At 44.2% G+C, this 19122-nt stretch overlaps 1 protein-coding gene across 8 annotated transcripts in view; it reads left to right on the top strand.

Annotated features, from left to right (window-relative positions):
* The first annotated feature begins 3231 nt into the window (after positions 1–3231).
* Positions 3232–19122, top strand: part of SEMA6D (semaphorin 6D) — a 30469-nt gene continuing 14578 nt past the window's right edge. For 5 of the 8 annotated variants that reach the window (XM_054214900.1, XM_054214902.1, XM_054214897.1 and 2 more), the window contains exon 1: positions 3475–3598. The gene's annotated coding sequence lies outside the window, so the exon portion shown is untranslated. Of the gene's footprint in view, positions 3254–3450; positions 3599–3644; positions 3759–19122 lie in introns of those variants that run through there. The other 3 variants (XM_054214896.1, XM_054214903.1, XM_054214895.1) reach the window with 3 other exon arrangements.

Here is a 19122-nt window from a genome sequence, read left to right as displayed (position 1 = left end):
CTGCCAATTCCTCTATACAACGCCATGCAGTTGGCAGATGTCTGTACGCACTGATGAAATGTAGTGCTTTTTGGAGGAAAAAAAAAAAGATGCAAAGAGGAAAATATTTAGCTAAAATATAATGACTTTTAGGATATAACATCATCAAGTCTTGGCGCTACTGTGATTTGACCATCCTTTGTAACTGACGTTTGCTGTTTTTATTGGAAATGACACAGCTTAAATTAACATGTCCTCAAAATATCAGTTTCACATTTCATTCAGAAGCCATCGTGTCCATGCGTTAGTGTGCTGAGTCACTGATTCAGCTCTGGCTCAGGCAGAGGGAAACCATCAATACCATCTTCCTCAGCACTTGGTATTTCCTAGGGATGCGCTGTTTGAGCAAACTTTCCTGGGCAGCCCTGCTCTGAAGGTGGTTTCCCAAACATGCAAACTGCCCCGCACTGTGCGCACTTGCCCTTTCCTACCAAATCACCGTGTGGCTGAAGTAGTGATTTTAATCAACGGTTGCGTTTGCTGAAATCAATTCAGCCTTGGTTATAAACCCAATGGAGGCATTCAAGCAGAATGAAATGTCTGGTGTAAATACATATTAGTTTAGTATTATCCATATTTTAATGAAGCAAAAACTCAATTTGTTGTACTAACAGATGGTGGATCTTTTATCTGTATGTAAATTTTGAATATTTTGCTTACATTTTCAAATTTGTGAACAAGTGTTGCTTAAGTCTGTAAAACACTTAGAAGGTGAAAAGTTCTTTAGACAATAGGAATGATCCATAAACTATACCTATGAGACAGGCTGAGTAAGTGCTCTCGTTACCGTCCTGTACACAGGGACAGTCTCATCGGAGCCAAAGCTGGTCCTCGGGCATTCCTGGCTCTTGGGCTGACACTCCATCCATGTCCATTTTATTGTGCCTCTGTACTTTCAGATTCTGCTGATGTGTTTCTTTTACAAATCAATCATTCTAGGGGTAATTAACATTTAAAAGCCAGGTTTCTTTTAATTCCATTAGTATATTTGTGACAAGAAATGTGTTGGCAGAATCCAAAGGTTAAGAGTTACAATGAAGAACAAGTTTTAGGATAAATGAAAGTTAAGGCCTAAAATAGCCTGACAATACCCCATTAATCTGCACACTATTGACACAATAGTGGTCTGTTGTGTCAATGAGGATTTAAGAAGCTTTGCAGCACATGGTACTGATAGTTTATCATATCAATAGGAGCCTGCATATATTTGTGTTTAAAAACCTGTGGCTGTGTAATTCCCTCATGGCACGCATATTCTAAGTGCACATACTTTAAATCCTTACATAAAGTGGTTTCTAGCCATGCAGCAAATTTTGAAACTATAATAAGCTACCATATTTTAGTGTAGACACAAGATACTAGTCTTGGCTATACCAAAATCCTCCAAAATGCTGTACTTCAAACTGAAACCCTTTGCTTTACCGGAATGTGATCCGATTCTCAACATTGTGTCAGCTGCCTAATTGAAGCAGAAGGAGATTTAAACCATATTAATCTCTTATCCTGATATATGGAAGCCTTGAGTCAGCTTGTGGCTGGGATGTATGGTGGGGAAGAAAGGTCCCTTCCCACAAGCAGCCCCTCTCAGAGCAGAGGGGAGTGTGCGGCCACAGCCCAAGCAGATGGCAGAGGCTGTGCCATGCTTCCCATGCGCCTGCTGCAGGGATAACCGAGCAGCACTGCTGAGTAATTTCTACATGCCAGTCACAAAAAGGATGTGGAATGGAAATACGGCTGGCACCACCATCAGGCATTTAAAAATCCAAGGAGCAAATCCCACACTGTAATGCCCTGGTGTGGGTAGCTTGCACCTAGGTACCCGTACCCTCTATAAATCCACACAACAGTGGGTCTGCTCCGAGTGTTTGACTTCCAGTGAAAAGGGCACAGAGCTATTCTGGGAACCGAATCCTTCTCTTTGAGGCGCTCTAAGCTTTTTTGTCCTCAGGTTGCTATTTGATTCCTAACCAAGCGAGTAGTCTCTATCACAGCATTTTCATGCACTGTGCAAATTTTGATGCTTTTCAGATTAGGGCTGTTCCTGAGAAAGAGAAAATTATGTCCTTACACCTTTAACCAGGCAGCAGCTCCTGGGGTGCAACATAGCCATGCTATGTTTGCTGTGAGGAAGCCCATAATGATCTCGCCTTTAGCCTGTCACCACTAGGAAACATCAGAGAGAGCCAGCCAAGGGGCTGAGTTGCCAAAAACGTCCTATTCCCATGGCTGAGAGATTTTGTTGGCACCATCTCTAAAGAGAATTTACTATGGGCCAAATCCTGGCGCCCTTGCTTAGATGAATCAGTTCTCAAGGGGCAACGCTCCCACTGCGAGTGGTGCGTGCGTAAAAACCTGCAGGATCAGCCCAAAATATTGCTTGGGAGTATCAAGCGCTTGTCTTCCAGAGGGGCAGGAGCACTGTGGGGAGCAACCTGCCCAAACAGAGCTGAGGGGCAGAATTTTGGAATTGCATGTGAATGACAGAGATGTTTCCCCAGCAAACATCTCCAAGTTACTTTTACTCAGAAATTTTCTGATTTCCCATAAAACAAGCACAGATGATACAGTTTCATTGGCAAGTTATCCTTTTTTTTTTTTTTCCTTGCAGGGGCATCCAAAATATTTTGTGGCACTTAAATCCTTAATTAATTTATCTTCCACGTGAAGAAAAATGAATTAGTGAAAGCTACTTCCTAGACTTCATTTCTGGGATTAAACCCTTTGTTTCTGGAATATTTAAGGAGATTTTGGACAGTCACTTAAAAAGACGTCCTTTCAAGGACATTTCCCCCCCCCCGCCCCATGGCCCTCACCCCCACCACACGCGAAGTAGTCGTCTGCAAAATTGAATCTCATTAGCTGGCAAAATTGCATTGCTCGCCAATGACTTTTTCTTTCGAAGTAGAAATGAGAATGTCTGTATTAAACGTCGGCGAGGAACAAAACGCCTTCCTGATGGCTGCCCCCCAGCTGTTTACCTCCGCGGCTGCGGAGGCGGGACGGGCACGGGGGCGGAGGCGGGGGGGCAGACAGGTTTATCAAGGTGCTTTGGGAGGGGTAAAACTACGGGCGAAGTTTGCCGGAGCTCCGCGCCCGGCGCTGCCCGCGGCGGAGAGGGCGGAGGCGGGGGGGGGGGCCGCGGCCGGGGCGGTGCCGCCCCCGCCCCGCCATGGCGCGGCCGGCCGCGGAGCTCCGCCGGGGGCCGCGTTCCCGGGTGCGGTGAGAGCCGCGGCGGGGGCAGCGGGAGAGGGAACCGAAAAGTTGGCGGCGGTAGCGGCGCCCCGCGGGCGCGGTGTTTGCGCGGAGGCGGAGGGCGGAGCGAGGCCGGGCGCGGCGGGACAGCGCGGCGAGGGGCGGGCGAGAATAAACACATTAAAGGGAGGGGAAAATAAAAAAAAAAAAAAAAAAAAAAGGCAGGCGGGAAGGGGTGGGCTCTGCGGGGCGCGCCTCCCCCGCGCTGGCTCGGCACCGAGCGGAGCGCCGGGATGGGGCGCCCGGCGGGGGACAGCGGGCGGAGGAGGCAGCCCCGCCGGCGGGCGGCGGCCGTGGGCAGCGGCAGGTACGCGGCGCCGCGGCGGCGCTGCCGAGCGGAGCGGGCGGCCGCGGGGGGACCGGCGCTGGCCGGAGGCGGCGGGCGGTGGGGGGGACGACGACGGTGAGCCGAGCCGAAGCGGAGCTGTTTGGTTTATCGCCAGCGAAATCGCCTCGGGGCGGTCGGGGTGAGTTTGGGCTGGCGCTGGGTCGGGGGCTGAGCCGGGCCGGACCCGGGAGCTCGGCGCTGCCGGCGGAGCGGCGGCGCGGGCGGCCGGCGAGGCGTGATTTACGGGCTCCCCGGCAGCAGCCGGGCGCTGGGAGGCAGAGGGAGCTGTGTTTCAAGCTCTCCATCAATTATAGATGGAAACAAATACTGGAGTCAGTTCTGAATTATCCCCGTGCAGAGGCAGGGGTAGCTCCGCTCCGTCCTCCTCGCCTCCCGGTGAAAACAATGCTCCGCTCAGGTGTAGAGCAGAGAAACTTTTTTTTTTTTTTTTGGCGGGGGGGGGGGGGCGTTTCAGCACTGCAGAAACCGATACAGCAGCTTTCAGGGAGTAATTAGAAAGGGTTTAAAACCCTCTTTATTATTTATGAGCGCTGGATGGAAATGAAAGGTCACACAGATATTTCTAGGTGGATATTATGCTTGTGTTTTAAAGGGTTGTGGTGTCGGGTTTTTTATGATCGTCATTGTGTTTTATTTTGTGAGTTGAAAAACGCGATTAAGTATGCTTTAGGTTGATGTATTGAAAACATTGTAGTTCCGGTGGATATCCCACTTGTTAGCATGAATATAGCTAGTCTTAAATTAGTGGGTTTCTGCCAGTCTTTGAGTTGTTTCTTACTTCTGGTCAAGATTATGTCTGTATCACAGGCATTAGCCTGTGAGTAATTTGAGCAAAATTCGGCCCTCTGTGTGTAAAGTCATTTATATTTGTATGTGTGCGTGGCTTAGAATACATTTACTTTTGAGCATAGCAGCAGCAGCAATGATGGTTCATAATGCTCACATATGTGGCACTTGCTGTACAGATGGTATTGTAGCTTATCCATGTACACACACACACGCCTCACATAACGTGCAGGAATTACAGCAAACTTCCTCTAAAATACTGTTCACTGCTTTGTAAATGTGTGGCATTTTTTTCTGTAGTTTTTCCCTTTGGGAAAAAACATGCATCTTTATTGGGATATCTTTGTGTTATAAGTTGTTAGTCTTTCCTTAATGATGTTTATTAATTCACTTAAATATTATTTGAAGGAACAGCTTCCTACTGACTTGGAGGCTTTTACTGCTGGTCTGTTGCTCTCACACACAAATACTTTCACAGAGAATTTTCTGAGGTTCTTTCCTTTTTCCAAGTCCAACAGGAAGCTCATTGTAAAGCTTTGCAATCACTTTTGTGGCGGAAAAGAATAGACGTTTTTCCTGCTTTATTCACACTATAAAATTCTGTGCACCTCTGAAGTCTACTTAAGTTACTATTCAGTAAATTAAGCTGTATGTAATCATGTTTAATGTAGTAAGTGACAGGCATATTTTGTTATGTTGGCAGATACTGTATAAACATTTACTCTGGCTCAGATAAATACAAATTGCCAGTTGAGTGCTCTGATTTCTATAGAATCACGAACTTCTAACACTTTTTATATTAACTGGTATAAAGCTCAGCTGTTTTAAAAAGAGGGAGAAAAAGTTTGTAGTAAGAATTTATTAGTATTCTGAATTATGTAGCTCAGATTTGCTTTCAAAAGAATATCCAAAAAAGTGTAACCCGGAGGCTCTAAATTGGTTCATTTAACTGGCTTCTCACTTTCCTCTGCACCTTTAGTTACTGTGAACAGCTACCTTCCTCCCTCATATCCTGCAGTCTGTCACTACCTGTTCTCGTTTATGGTCGAGATGCAACAAAGATAACATCATCTTCCAAACGTGCCTTGTGTGATGCAGGAGCGTGTGCCAGGAATACAGTGATGGCCCTGTCAGAGCTCTACAAACCAGCTGTGTGGCTGCGGGTTTTCCCCCCTAAGCCTCTCGCGCCCTTTGAGCTGGACCATCGGAACGTCTCTACCTCGTTTGTATGAGCCGAGCCGACTGTTAGAGCAGACACTTTAGCCCTTGGAGCCACCATAACTTTGATGTAGACTTATGAAGAGCACACATTTTGATAGAATGCTTAATTATATATGCAATTAACTCTGACTAAATTGATCTTCGATCTGATTGGTCCTGTCATATGAGATATGTGAAAGTAAAGAAACGTATGTCATAGCAGCTCACTTCAAAGCATGTATTAGGCATTTGTAATAACATATCTTCTGTTCTTACTACAGTTGGTCACATGCAGATTGCAGCTCTTTATTTTATTTTTTTATGGGTTTTAAATTATTTTAAAAACATTATTGCACTTAACACAGGATTCAGCAACCCGTGAAGTCAGGTGAAGCCCAGTTAGCTGGACAGAACCCGAATAGAAACGTTGAGATGTTTTGGTTATGCTTCCTTCTGAAAAAAAGAAATTTGAAATCTGAAGTCAAGGAGATCATATGTCAATACAGTCAGTTTTCATCAAGTGTCATACAAGGGATATGACAGGCACTGGTTTGGTTCCAGTCTTTCTTTGTAAGACAAAGAAAGCAGTTACATCAACAGCTTCTGGGCTTGTATAAGCTTATGTTCATCTTACTTATGTTGCAGTCTGATATTTTTCAAGGAATGCACTGTGTGTTTGCTTTGCTTACTGAACAGAGGAGGTGGTGGTTGATAACATACTTGTGTGTTAAACATACCTATAATTCCAGTTTGAAAAATCAGATGTCTTTCCATTGGATGAAGTGATAATTTGCTCCACAACTAATTAAGAAAAGATGGAAGACATAATGCTTGCATTGGGTAGTACAAGTTATTTTCAGTCTTAGCAGCTCTGTATGTAATTAAAACAGTTCAAATGTTGCTTTCGTCAAAACTGCTGTTAGAACAGATGATCTCTTTTCTTATGCATCAGATAAGCTACTGCAGTTACCGTTAAAATCCATATAAGCCATTTTATTAAGTTGTTACTTGTTCTGTGAATAGCTGCCAGCCTGGAGTTCAAAAGAAAGTAGGTTCTGATTTGTTCCCATGTCACATGGAAGAGGTGTGCAGGGAAAATCGTGTTAGTGCCATTCCGACGCTGTCTTCCGGAGCTCTGTGTGTTGTCTGCCGTAGCCTACTTTCCCTCCTTGTGGCTTGACAGTAATTACAGCACAGCTAATATCAGAAGTTGATTCAGTTTATTCAAACAGGAAGACTGTTGAATTGTCCCACTTCCAAAGTCAAATGTTTGTGTTAACCACAGAGATCAAATCTGTAGTGCACATATATAACATATGAGTAGTGTTTATTTCCCTAACTTTTCTATTCCATTCGGCTTTTGTTAACTAACCCAGATTAGCATTTTAACAACCCTGAAGTGAACTTGTGCCATTCTCCCTGCTTGGACAGTGTGTGTAGACCATCCATCATCCTGTCCTTGGCCACAACAGGCTACTGGCTCCATAACCATTTGGAGCTACGCAGAAACCATCCGACTGTGAACAGCACAGCTGGCTACAGCAATTTTTTCTTCCACACCACTGGCAGCATTGTCTGGCTATGGTAACTAAAGTTAACATCCAGAACGTGAAGTTTCTTTAGTTCTGGCACCCCTGCCCAGCCCTGCTGCAGCTCAGTGGGCACACCTGCAGACGGGCTGCAAAATGGCTGTGAGGAGCGAGGCCACCGCTGGACTCTCTGCTCAAGGCTCCAGTTTGGAGACAGCAACCTGTTGTTTGGCGTGGGATTATGTTAACTCTGTACTTACTGGAGAGGGAGCTTGCTAGCTGAATCCTGTGCTCTTTCAATTTGCAGATCGGGCTGTGCTTTGAAAGCCGCCAGCTAAAGAAACAGAACTTGCCGCTTTAACTTAGCCACGCAAACTGCCAAAGAGCACAGAAAGAAATGGAGAATTTCGGCTGTGTATTTCACACATTCTTGTAGAAGCCTTTTTAGTTCCACAACGGAAACCATGTGATTGCACAGGATCTGTGCCCAGACTCTAATACTTGCTACAGATGCTTTCCTTAGTTTGTTTTGCGGATCTTTGAAGGCAATAGGAGAGAAGTCATTACAGAATTTATTGTTTTAATTCCGACGTGTTCTATGAATGGCAGGTAACCGGCAGGTGAATGTACTTGTGGCTCTGTGCTAATTTTACTTGTTGAGGTTTTTTGCATAATTTAAATAAATAGGCCTGGCGTGGCTGTCTTTCATGGGTGAGCCACAGCTTTCTTGCTAGAAGAGAACTCTTGCTTTCAAGAGCAAAGGAGGTCAAGAGGAGTTACCAGGCAGGGAGGGGCTGGGTGGAAGCGGAGGAGCAAAGAAGTGGTGGTGGAAGAGGGAGGAGCAAGGAGCTCAAGCAAGCAAGTGACATTTGTTCTGTCCAGAATGGTTACAAACCTTGTAAATGAAATCAGTCCCTGGACAGCTTTGATTTATATTCTCACACAGCAGATTGGCCTTGGTCTGCCTGACCTTGGTAACATTACAGAGGTCGTATTTGCACACAGATACTCCTCTTGCAAAAAGGTTTCTTCTTGCTGTTTTTTTTTTTTTTTTTTTTAACCGTTGCATCTAAGAACCAAATTGCAGCCTAGGTTTCTAATTTGATAGGCACTGGACAAACTCGGGGTAAAAAGGATGGATCCAGTTCCCCACAGTGGATGGTTTAAGAGAAGAGACAGCAGATGGATACAGTCAGGCAGTGGCCTCTAGAAGCGGCAGAGCTGCGTTGGCCTGCATAATCAGCAGCCGTGTTAGTGCACAAGCTGCCTAAACATAGCTGAGCCGCATGTGTCGGGGAAAGGGGGCACACATGCTTGTACGCATCAGAGGCAAAGGAGAGCTTTGAAGAGGGCTTGGGATGAGAATGAGGAGTTAATTGGAAGACTCGTGCTGGGGGGCTCTTCAAGTGCCTGAGGGACAGCAGGGAAGCAAACACAGAGGTGCTCGTCTGGAAAGGTAACGAGCGAGCAGCGGGGACCAGCATCACAGACTGGCTGCCCACCAGAGGTGGGAGTGAAACCTCAGAAGAGATGAGAGGTGATCAGCTGGTCACTCAGCTCAGCTATTACTGCAATAATAGGCTTTTCTTAACGTGAGCCACATAGTTCATCTCTCTTATGCCAAATGGTCATGACAGCTGAATCTCTGCTTTCCTGAGCAGCAGTAAGGTGCCATCTCACACCTCTGTTGGGTAGGACCTTCCTTGGGGCTTTATTGTGGCATGAAACAAAAGGTGTTTCCTTCAAGTGCTGTTGCTGCACTTCCCAGGCGTATTTATGGGTGCCGGTGGTGGACAGGGACTGCATGCAGCAGCTACAGCACCAACAGAAGGTGTTGGTGCTATTTCTGTGTATGTCTATCATGACAAATGCACTTTGGGGTGAAAAGAAAATTCTCACGCTTGTATTTCAAGCCCTTGTTTATATATCGCTCCGCTTGGGCACCCCCTTCCCACATTACGTGTCATATCGGGCTGTGTAACCATCCTGTTTTGGGAGACTATGGAGAAGAAAAATGTGTATTTAACTTACAAAAGCTTCAGTGTATAGTTAAGGCTACGGTATTAAAATTTTAGGTGGTGTTTGAATGTAGTCCAGTGTTAGTGAGGGATCTGTGACTCTGCCTATTAGTGTAATGGTAGCTGAAAACAAGAAAGGGCTGTAAGCAGTCTGCATGTTCCCGGAGCGGTGCAGCACCCAGGTGTTAAATATCAGAGTACTGCCTGGTGGGTCAGGGGGGCTCAGTGCCCTGTGGAAGCAACTTGAACCAGCTGACCTGCAAGGCAGGAGCTGCAACTGGCTTTCCAACAGTTGTCCAAGAGCCAGCAGTGGCACCCTTTGCAAATTTAGCTCTTTTGTGTATTGCCACCTGGAGACGAGTGCTGAAGAGAAGGGTAAGGATAACAGAGGAAAAGCAGTGGTGTGAAAGCTGTCAACAGTGTGTGAACAATGTCCCCAGGTGTCTCATGAAAGGAGTAATAAGGGGGAAAAAAAAAAATCATCTTGCAGAGTTGAATGAGTTCTTTCAATTTGCAAACTTCTACTCTCCGTGACAGTTTCTTTAACCCAGCACGTGTTTATCAAAGATTAACACTGAAAAGCCAGTAATTTTGGGTTTGCTCAGTAAATCATGTTTTCTTCATAAAGTAAATGCTGTATAGGTATTTTTAGCATTGTGTAGTTTTTTTCCGTAATGATAACCTCAGACAAAAATAATCAAATCCCATGCTTTGGGGATTAATCTGATTCCCTGCAAGGGTATGGATAGATTTATTTTTTTTGTCTTGTGTACCACTGTACAGGTTTTACTGTGAGAGTGGATTATGGCTTTTCCTCCCCCTAAAGCATCAGGTTTGCATCCTTGCCAAAGACATAACAAGCACCGCTCATGATTGAGCAGTGGTCTTATGTGGCAAACTATGCCAACACAAACCTTAATGTATTTGGTGCAGCTGTAGAGGAAAAATAGACCTGCAGACATACATAGTTTGTGGGACAGATATGATTTAGTCACATTCTTACACTATCCCAGTATTACTAGTGATAACATAAGGATATAGGGAACCATTGCAGTTGTATTTGGGATCTCAGGAGGCTGGTATGGAGGAGAGAATGGGACAGACTGTAATGTAAAGCTTTAAAGCCCTAAGTCTCATTGCCTGATTTGCCACAGATTTCCTTGTGACCTTGCAGTCCATATGTTACTGATTTGAATATTATTTTTTTTAACTCTTAAAGGTCTGATCTGTGGCTTCTCTGTGGCTCGCTAGTCAAAATGCCAAAGTAGTGCGATGCTAATACTTCCCTGCCTTACAGGGTGAATGTTATCATGAGGTGATGTAGCCCAAATAGAAGACAGAGGGGAGGGAGAGCTGGTGCCCAGCATGGCTGCATCCTGTTCCAAACGACTGCTGAGCGTGGGCTCTGCAGGTTGCATTTGGCCCATGGGGAGTGGGCAATTCTGTGATGCAGAGAATTCCCCAAACTGATGTGATGCAGCACAGGGACATGCCCAAGCTTGGGATCCAGAGCAGGACAGCCATGACTGCACATAGCACCAATCCTGCCTCCAACCCCAAGCTGGCAACAATCTGGGTGTAACTTACCTAACTGCATTTATATCAGTTTAATAACTTCAGTAGACTGTAGGGCAAGGAATCAGCTGGATCAAATCCTGCACTAATACATCTGACTTTTAAATAAATAAAAAATAAATTTCTCACCAGTGTCTCTCTGTGTTCTTGATAAGCCAGGTGCTCACAGAAGACCCTCAGCACAGGCACCTCTCAAGACATACCTCTGCCCCTCCAACTGTCCCCAGGGTCATACAGCATGGGCACTAATGTTCCCCCCTCTCCCCTGTGAATATGTATATGCATACATTTACAAATACACATTCAGAGACTACAAAAGCAGTAAATGTAATAATGTGATCCAACTGTTCAGTGCTAGGCTAGAAAGAAGTGTTTTTCTGCCATTATGTGAAAATTTAGCGTGACTGGAACAGAGTCTGCATTTGATTAGGCAATTTAAGAAATGTAAGAGACTTCATACTGTAGGGCAGTGCTGCAAAACAATTGCTTGGAACATGTTCTAAAATTGGTTTGCCTTCACCAGATTTCCATGTGTTTCTGCACGACATCTCAAATGAAAATGTGAGCAGTCACATGGCAAGTGACTATATTTTGATATTATGGTAAATAAAAAAATCAGTTTGAACAACTATTCTAAATTCTGAGTAGCCTTTAAGATGAAAAAAAACCACAAAACTCTCCCTCTATTTACTTTCCAGCCTGGGAAAGACATTTCATAACACATCCTTTCACTGGTGTAGTTAATCTTTAATGCTAAACAAGATAATAGTAATCGTTAACTTTGAGCTTAGGCTTCCTCCAGGTTTTCATGCCTGCGTTTTGTATGTGTAATTGATTGTGCCCAGGAAAGTGGCAGAGCACATGCCTTGCATATACAAATAGGTAACTGGATGGCCAGCTCCCAGATTTGTCCATGCAGAAAACCCAAGACTAGTTACAAACACACTGTTCCCTGGTTTCTGTAGGCAGTATTCCTGTGGGCAAGGCTGGCTGAGCGTTCCAGCTCTGAGAATAGCATGTTGATGATACCAGGACAGTGCTTCAGATGCTCTGATGTGTTTCTTACCAGTTGATGGTCTTCTCCTGTCTCTCCCTATGCATTTTCCAGCAGCCGTTTACTTTCTCTTTGAAGTGAGAGCAGTGGCATAGAGCAGCCCTTTACCCCAGCAGCAGCAACTCAAGCCAGCAACCCCCATGCTCCAGCAAGGCACAGCGCTGAGGTGCTGGAGGGATGTTTATAGCAGGGGAGAGCTGTGGCTGGGTAGAAATGATGCTTTCTGGAGTGACGTTGACAGCAACATTGGCTAGAGCACAGCCTGTTGAACAGCAGGTGTGCCTTCTCCATAGTGCAAATCCCCTCTTTCTTCAGCTGTCCTGCTTGTTGGGCGTATTCTTTCCCCCAAACCTCCCTTCCATTTCAAAACATCCCATTCACTTCATTCTGTAGGCAAACCCTGACCTCCTGGGCTCCAGCCAGGTCTAAAATGGGCAGTGCTTATCTCAGGGATCAGGGCTGGAGCACTGCTCAAGGTGAAGGCTGCTTTCTCCACTGCTGGGAGACAGCAAGGCTCACAGACGGGAGACCCAAGGGTGCTGCCAGCCATTCACTATGGCTGTGGCGTCAGCTGGACTTGTGCAAGTTGTGCTGGAGACCTTCATTATGTCCTCACCTGCGAATACTGGTTTATACCTGTCCCAGAGCTGCCTTATCAGATGATGCCTAATCATGCTGAAATGAGTGGCAGTTTTCCTATGTAAATCATGTGCTGGAGGCTTGCAGGAAGAATACTTACTTACTGCACTTACGGCACTCACCCACATTTGTAGCCAACCCTGCTAGAGGGAGGAAAAGGTAGTACTTTGGTCTAGGTTTTAGGCTTTTGTTTGGGGCTGAGGGAGGCAGTTTGATTGTTTCCAAACCTACCTCCAAGCCTATATGTACTACTGTAAGTAATTAGATCTTTCCCATCATGGTTTAAGAGCTCTCTCTAGGTTTCAGGATAAAACGATTTAGACTAAAAAATACTACTGAAAAGCACCAGACACCTCTGACACAGCTGTGAGCTGGAGGCACTCAGGAGTTCACCCTGGTGGGTCACAGCTGGGTGGCGTTGCTTTCCTTGGGCTGGGGTCGGGCAGGGGTAGGAGTTCCTGCTCCCAGTGCTGCCCCTGGCCAGGAATTAGTGGAGGGTCAGGGCTGAGAGTACAGAACAAACCCTGAACATCACTGTACTGACATTCTCTGCACCAGTCCTTGGACACTTTCACGAATAAATTTAGTGTTTCCTAGGGCGGTCACAGCTGGGCACAAGCAGTTTGAATTAATAAAATGCAGGCCTGCTAAAATGGTGAATCCAGAGCACTGCTTAAGTTAAAGTACCTTGCGCTTTATCACCGATAGCTCAACCCTGGCAAACTTTTGAGGGAAGCATGTCCTGCAGGAGCTTTGTAAAACAGAACAGATTTGACCATGGATGTGAGCTGAAATCAAAGGTTGGTTTCAGTTGGAGGACTTTTGTATAACCCTGGTAAAATAAGGTAGTTAACATTCACTCTCAAAAATTAACTTAAAATAAACATAATTGAAGCAATCACTTACAGTTTGCTCAGCATTTTATTTCCCTTCCTGCTGAAACTACCTTGTGTTCAAGTAAATTTTTGATCACAGGAGAATTTAGCCCTCAAAGTGCATCTAATCAACCACTAAACACTTGCATCATTAAAAGTCACCCTATCCATTTTGCAAGTGTTCTGTCAGCTCGTTCTAGAGCAAGAGGGGTGTGCTTTCTGTAACGTTAAACGCCTGCAAACAACTGAAGTGTAACTAGGAATAGCATAAGCCAATTAAGATGAAAGCTGTGATACTTCGTGGTAGGGTTTTATCACTTTAATATTAAACTATCGTTTTTTACTTAGGCATCGATCAAGAGGTGTTAATGCAGAATCCTTAAAAGAAGTCAAGTATTATCTTAAAATAACAGACCTGTTATTTGCACTTTCATGCTCAATTAATATCACCGCTCCAAATATCCTAACTTTTCTTCAGAGCTGCAGATTTTAAAGTTGTTTTAGAAAATAAGGATGGCTGCATGCTGCAAGTTTAAATTTGAGTGTGCCTTTATTGGACAGAAACATTTTTTTCTTGTCTATTTATTCGTAGAAAATCATGCTCTAAGTTTCTAAAAGGGATGACAAGAATTAAGTATGTTTCTTTTATTATAACCACAAATATTTTCTTGTGTTATTTGGTAATTAGCTGAAACAATCTGTCACCAAACTCCACAGTATGGATTTATCACATCATAGACAATCTCTGAGATTTGAATGTACAGTAAGCCCCTGTGTCAGGCATTGCCTTCAGGAACTTTACTGAAAGTCAGCCTTCATTAGAGGAAACACATTTATACTGGAATGTCATTTGAAAAAAAAAATTAAAAAGAAAATCACGCTTGCATTGATGCTGTCTGTTGTACCCTTGTTTTGGGAGGACTTACCATACTATAAAGCAATTGCATCATTGGAAAACCTATGTATAGATATGGCCTAAAATGGGAATCTAGTCCCCTGCTTCTCATATAATAGATACTGATACAGATTTTTAATGCAAACGTTGCATTCTATGTGGAATACTTTCTGGCTTCTAATGCAAATGACTCATTTTAACCATTTCACACAGTGAAGCATAGAAAAAGGACCAAGACCAAAAAATTAGAGGTAGGACAAAGAATTGTTTGATCCTTCTCTAGAGTTCAAGCCACCAGACCCTGGGCTGTGCTGGTCTTGTATTTCAGCTTGGATGATACAAAAATGCTGCTTTTTCATGTTTGGACTACCAAAACACACTTTGGCCTGGTTCCCCTGGCTCTGCTCTAGATTTATTTTATTCTGTGCACAGCAGGGATAAGGTGCTAGTCTGAGTGAATATTCTGGTGCATCTATGGTTGCCAGTGCATACATTTCTACAGCAGCTCTAGGGGCACCACTGAAGGCGACCTGTACTACCTTTATATATTTTCTTATAAGTGTTTTATCTTCTGAGAAGGTTTACCTGCTTGACAGATCAAAATTCAGCAACAACTTACCTTTCTGTAAAATGCACTAGTGAAGCGCAGCTCCAGCAACTTACTGGGTAGCTGTTCTCCCTGCAGCTGGCTCAAGAAGTTGAACATCTCCCACCTGGTAGTAGTTACCATTATCAAGTAAACTCATGTGTGAATCCTTAGCCCGGTAGAGTCATTGCCAGCACACCTTTTTACTTCATGAAGCCCAGACTTTGAACCATACTCTTTTTCAACCTGCAGATAGCGGACCATAAGTGATTTGTACATCAAAAGATAATCCCTGAGGCTGTAGTAAACAATATTTTAACCTTTTAACCTTTTACACTAGTCCTTTGCATAAAAAAAAGGGGGGGGGGCGCTAAACACAAGTACATTCCCATTCAGAGACTAACATAACCTTTATTTGGTTGCAAGTGAAATCTGTGACTTGCTCTAGCCCAGCCGACATATCTTTGTTGTTTGAATGGTCTTCTGGTTAGACATCTGAAGCGCTGATTTGGAGAGCTGCTCAGTGCCCAGAAGCCACTGGCCAAGGATGCGCTGTGACCCTCACGAGGGGGCTGTCTCCAGGGCCGAGATGCATAGAAGATGCTGAGTGTTGCACAGGATCAGCTTTGCTTTCCCTCAGAAAGGAACTGGAGCTGTAGGCCCCAAGAAACTTGTCGAGCATCTGTGAACAAGCAGCAGTAAAGGATTTTTTTGTTTTAACTTTTATTTTATTATTAAAGTGGTTTCATGCTCAAAATTTCAGAAGGTAACATCTCAGAAATGCACTAGTTAGTGCATTTGCACTAATTAGTGCCCTCAGGGAGCCATTTGCATGCAGGAAGGAACAGAGGACAGCAGGGATTTCCTGATTTGCCAAAGTCCAGTCATTTGGGATTGTGGGAAACCACATCACATAAATTGACTAAGCTCAGCACATTACTGATCAATTCTGCCTGTCCCCCCTCAACATTATGGTTAACACATACCTTCAAACACCAAGGAGATCCTTGATCTCACCTGACAGCCTCATTTTGCCCTGTGTCTGGTGGAGAAAGAAGACAACGTAATCATTTAAGCCTTTTCATGTTACGTGCCTGTTTTCCAGCTTTTATTACTGCAGCCCTTTTCTCTTTTGCCTCACCAAACTCTCCACAAGTGAACTAACTTTTTGTGTATATATTTTGTTCTGACCTGCCTTGAACTTCAGTCTGGTTTTGACATACCACATTGCTGTCTGCGCTTAGCATTTTCAGAAGCATTTATTGTGTTAAGGAGATTTTTAAGAATTTCTTTTTTTTTTTAGTGAACAGAAGATATTGCATCAGTCTGGTTTGAAGCTATTTTATGTGTTGCTTCTCTCCAGCTGGCTGAATGCCCTTTCCCTTCCCCCTCCTCTTTTACGTGGCAGCGCACGGAAAGATGATTGATGGAGTGTCACCAGTGCGTTGTCAAAGGCTGGAGTAGATTAATGGGCAAGAAACACCAGCCTGCTCCCCTTCATGTGTGATTGTTTGAAGGAGGGCTCATATTTTACCAGAAATGATATCCTACTTCTCTGGATTCCCCCAATCAGGAATTGAAGGATGGGATTCGTATCTGAGATTGAAAGATGCCAGCCACAGAGAGCCAGTTTATTACTTGGGACAACTGCCTGCCTTCCACTTGACCAACAGCACTCGCCTGGAGGCCTGTTTCAGTCAGCCTGCTGTCATCTTTACCGGTGTGGATTTGTGCCACCAGTTAACATTTATACCTCTATTTCTTTGTATTTGCAGACACAACTAGTTATAGCATAGGCCAAATGGCCAGAAGATCTCTGATCTGTTACTGGTTTTTCCGCCTGGGTGACACTGGCCAATTTGCCTGTGCTGCAAGGAATGAGCACGTATGACCCAGAGCAGCTCAGATCCTTGGAAAAGGATTTTTTGGTGGTTGGCCTTGGTCACAAATTCAGCCTTGATCCGTACCTCAATTCCCCAGCTGCAAAACAGGGATAGCAATATGGTAATTTCCAAGCATTGCACTTGCTGTGAATTGTTTCCTAGCAGAAATGCTAGGAATGCAATTTATAAGGGAAATTAATCAAAGACCGGTCTGAATTGTAGCTGGGGAAAAATAATCAGACCCAGAGTTTGATTGTTTTCTACATTTTCTTGAAGGTAGACATTGCCAGCATTTCGTAATCAGCTATTCTGGTCCAAACAGATACTTCAGCATTATTATTTGTAGTCCCCAGTTGTGGCCTCCATTAAAAGGTTTGAATGTGGCAAGAATTATGTCTTTCACACCAGCCTATCTGTGTCTACCAGAAGCACACACCTGGCTGTCATAACCCCCTGTTCCAAGGGCTAGATGAAGCCCATTTTTCTCATTATTCAGGGAGCAGCTGTTCTTCCACGTTTATTGTCTTTGCAGTGGCTCTGATCGCAAGCCTCTGTCCAACCAGCTAAAAGGTGCATTTAAGTCCTTCTCAAAGCAGGTGCATTTCCTTTTCATATGTAGCTAGCAATCAGAGATACTCTTCATTTTCTCGTAATATGTTAACAAGCAGAATAATAAAGAAATCTGTGTTTCTTACCTGGCTGGTAAGAAGTGATTACCTGTGGTTTGCTGATCTAGTCCAGCTCTGCGTCCGCTTTTCTCTCTTGTCATGACAAAGCTCTGTGCTTCATGCAGATGTAGACATTTTCTTTGATAGAGACTTGGCACAGGTGGTATTTAGTTAAAAGAGGTTGCAGAACATAACTATTCCCGCCTTTTATGCTCTCAGAGTTCATCTCTGGAGTATATTCAGAGGTTTGGGGGGTTTTTGATGAAGTCCTAAACGTGAGTTTGTTTCTGCTCTGGAGACAGTCTCCAGAGAGACACATCCCGTGGTTTTACATTTACAAAACTTTGCCTTGTTTTAGGGACTATGATATACCCCCAGAAATTCTAATTGAGAGAACTTGTACTCTCTTTTAGTTTACCTGGCATTTCGGTAGTTTCCTCTTTGGTTTTGTGACAGTTTGGTTTTAGGTCTCCATTGTTGCGGCCAATACACAGCAAATTGCCCTTTTGTTCTCTGCAGCCATTTCCTGGAGCCCAAAAGACAGCACCTGCCTTTGTAAAGCAGGTTACATTTAAGTTTCATTGCCCCAGTGAATTCTTCCTAGATGGGATACTGGAAGGAAAGAGACGAAAAAAGAAACTTCCTAATACATGTCCGTGCTTGATACTGGCAGAAATGTTAGAGTTCGCAGGCTGTGCGCATTTTGCAGCCAGGCCAGGGTCTCTTTGAATCGGGATGTGTGGGCCTCATCTTCTGTGCTAGCTAAAGCCTACATGGCTGCTAGAGCTTCTTGCTCTTTGGCAATTTGTATTCCTTTGTTCTCCAGGAAAATGAGGCTTCAGGGAGGACTTTAACTAAGCACCTTACAGGTGTTATTGTGCGCTGACTCAATGTACGGTTTCTGTGCCTCCCTTTTCTCTTTTTTCACTGGGACAGTAGTGGTTTGGATGTTTGGAGCCTGCTTTTCTTGAAAAAAAAAAAGACCGTAAAAAAAAAAAGATTGTGTAACCATTAATGATTTGTTATTGTGTCTGGGAGCCACTGTGCTGCAGGACTTTGCTCTAATGGTGCCTTCACAAGAAAGAGCTAATTTGACTAACTTTATTAATTCCAGTTTGTTTTAAGTTTGCTCATTAGTAATTTAACGCAAGATGCTTCAGCTGAAGAGGCCATGTCAGGACAAGGAAGAGCAGAGGGAAAGTGCCAGGAATCATTAGTGTTTATTAACCACTGCACTCATCAATCTTGACTAAGAGCACAGCCCATTCGTTCTGGACTGGTGGGCTGAGATACAGAAATATCATTAACAGTGGAAAATGCTTCTTTTCAGGTCAGTCCGTAATGGACAAGCATTCAGACAACACCCACACCCCCATCACCAAATGCTGTCACCCTTTAAGTTGGTCTCGTAGTCCAGCCTGAACTGAGAGAGCTCAGCAGCCTTGTGGAAGGAAGAAGCCCAGAAGCCCTGCCCCTAGCCAGCCGTAGTATCAATTAACAAATACAGTATTTTCATCCCCAGTAAAGATTACTGAAAGGTTAAGTGTTGTTATGAAGGGGGTTTTTAATTGCTTTTCAAATTATTAAATGATTAATACTTCTGAGCTTTGCTGGATCAGGCCTGGCACTTTGTGCTGCAGTGTGTACATCTCACAGCAATTCTTGAAACATTAAAATGGAAAGGCTTCGTTTTTTCTTTTGACAAAGAGCTAAATAACCGATTTCAGCAACTGCAAGGCATTGAGCTGGTGACTCAAAGCTCTGACCTGTGAAT

This window comes from Rissa tridactyla, chromosome 9 (genome assembly GCF_028500815.1).
Source record: "Rissa tridactyla isolate bRisTri1 chromosome 9, bRisTri1.patW.cur.20221130, whole genome shotgun sequence".
NCBI lineage: Eukaryota > Metazoa > Chordata > Aves > Charadriiformes > Laridae > Rissa > Rissa tridactyla.
Note: the sequence above shows the minus strand (reverse complement) of the source record. Positions and strands in the feature narration are given on the sequence as shown.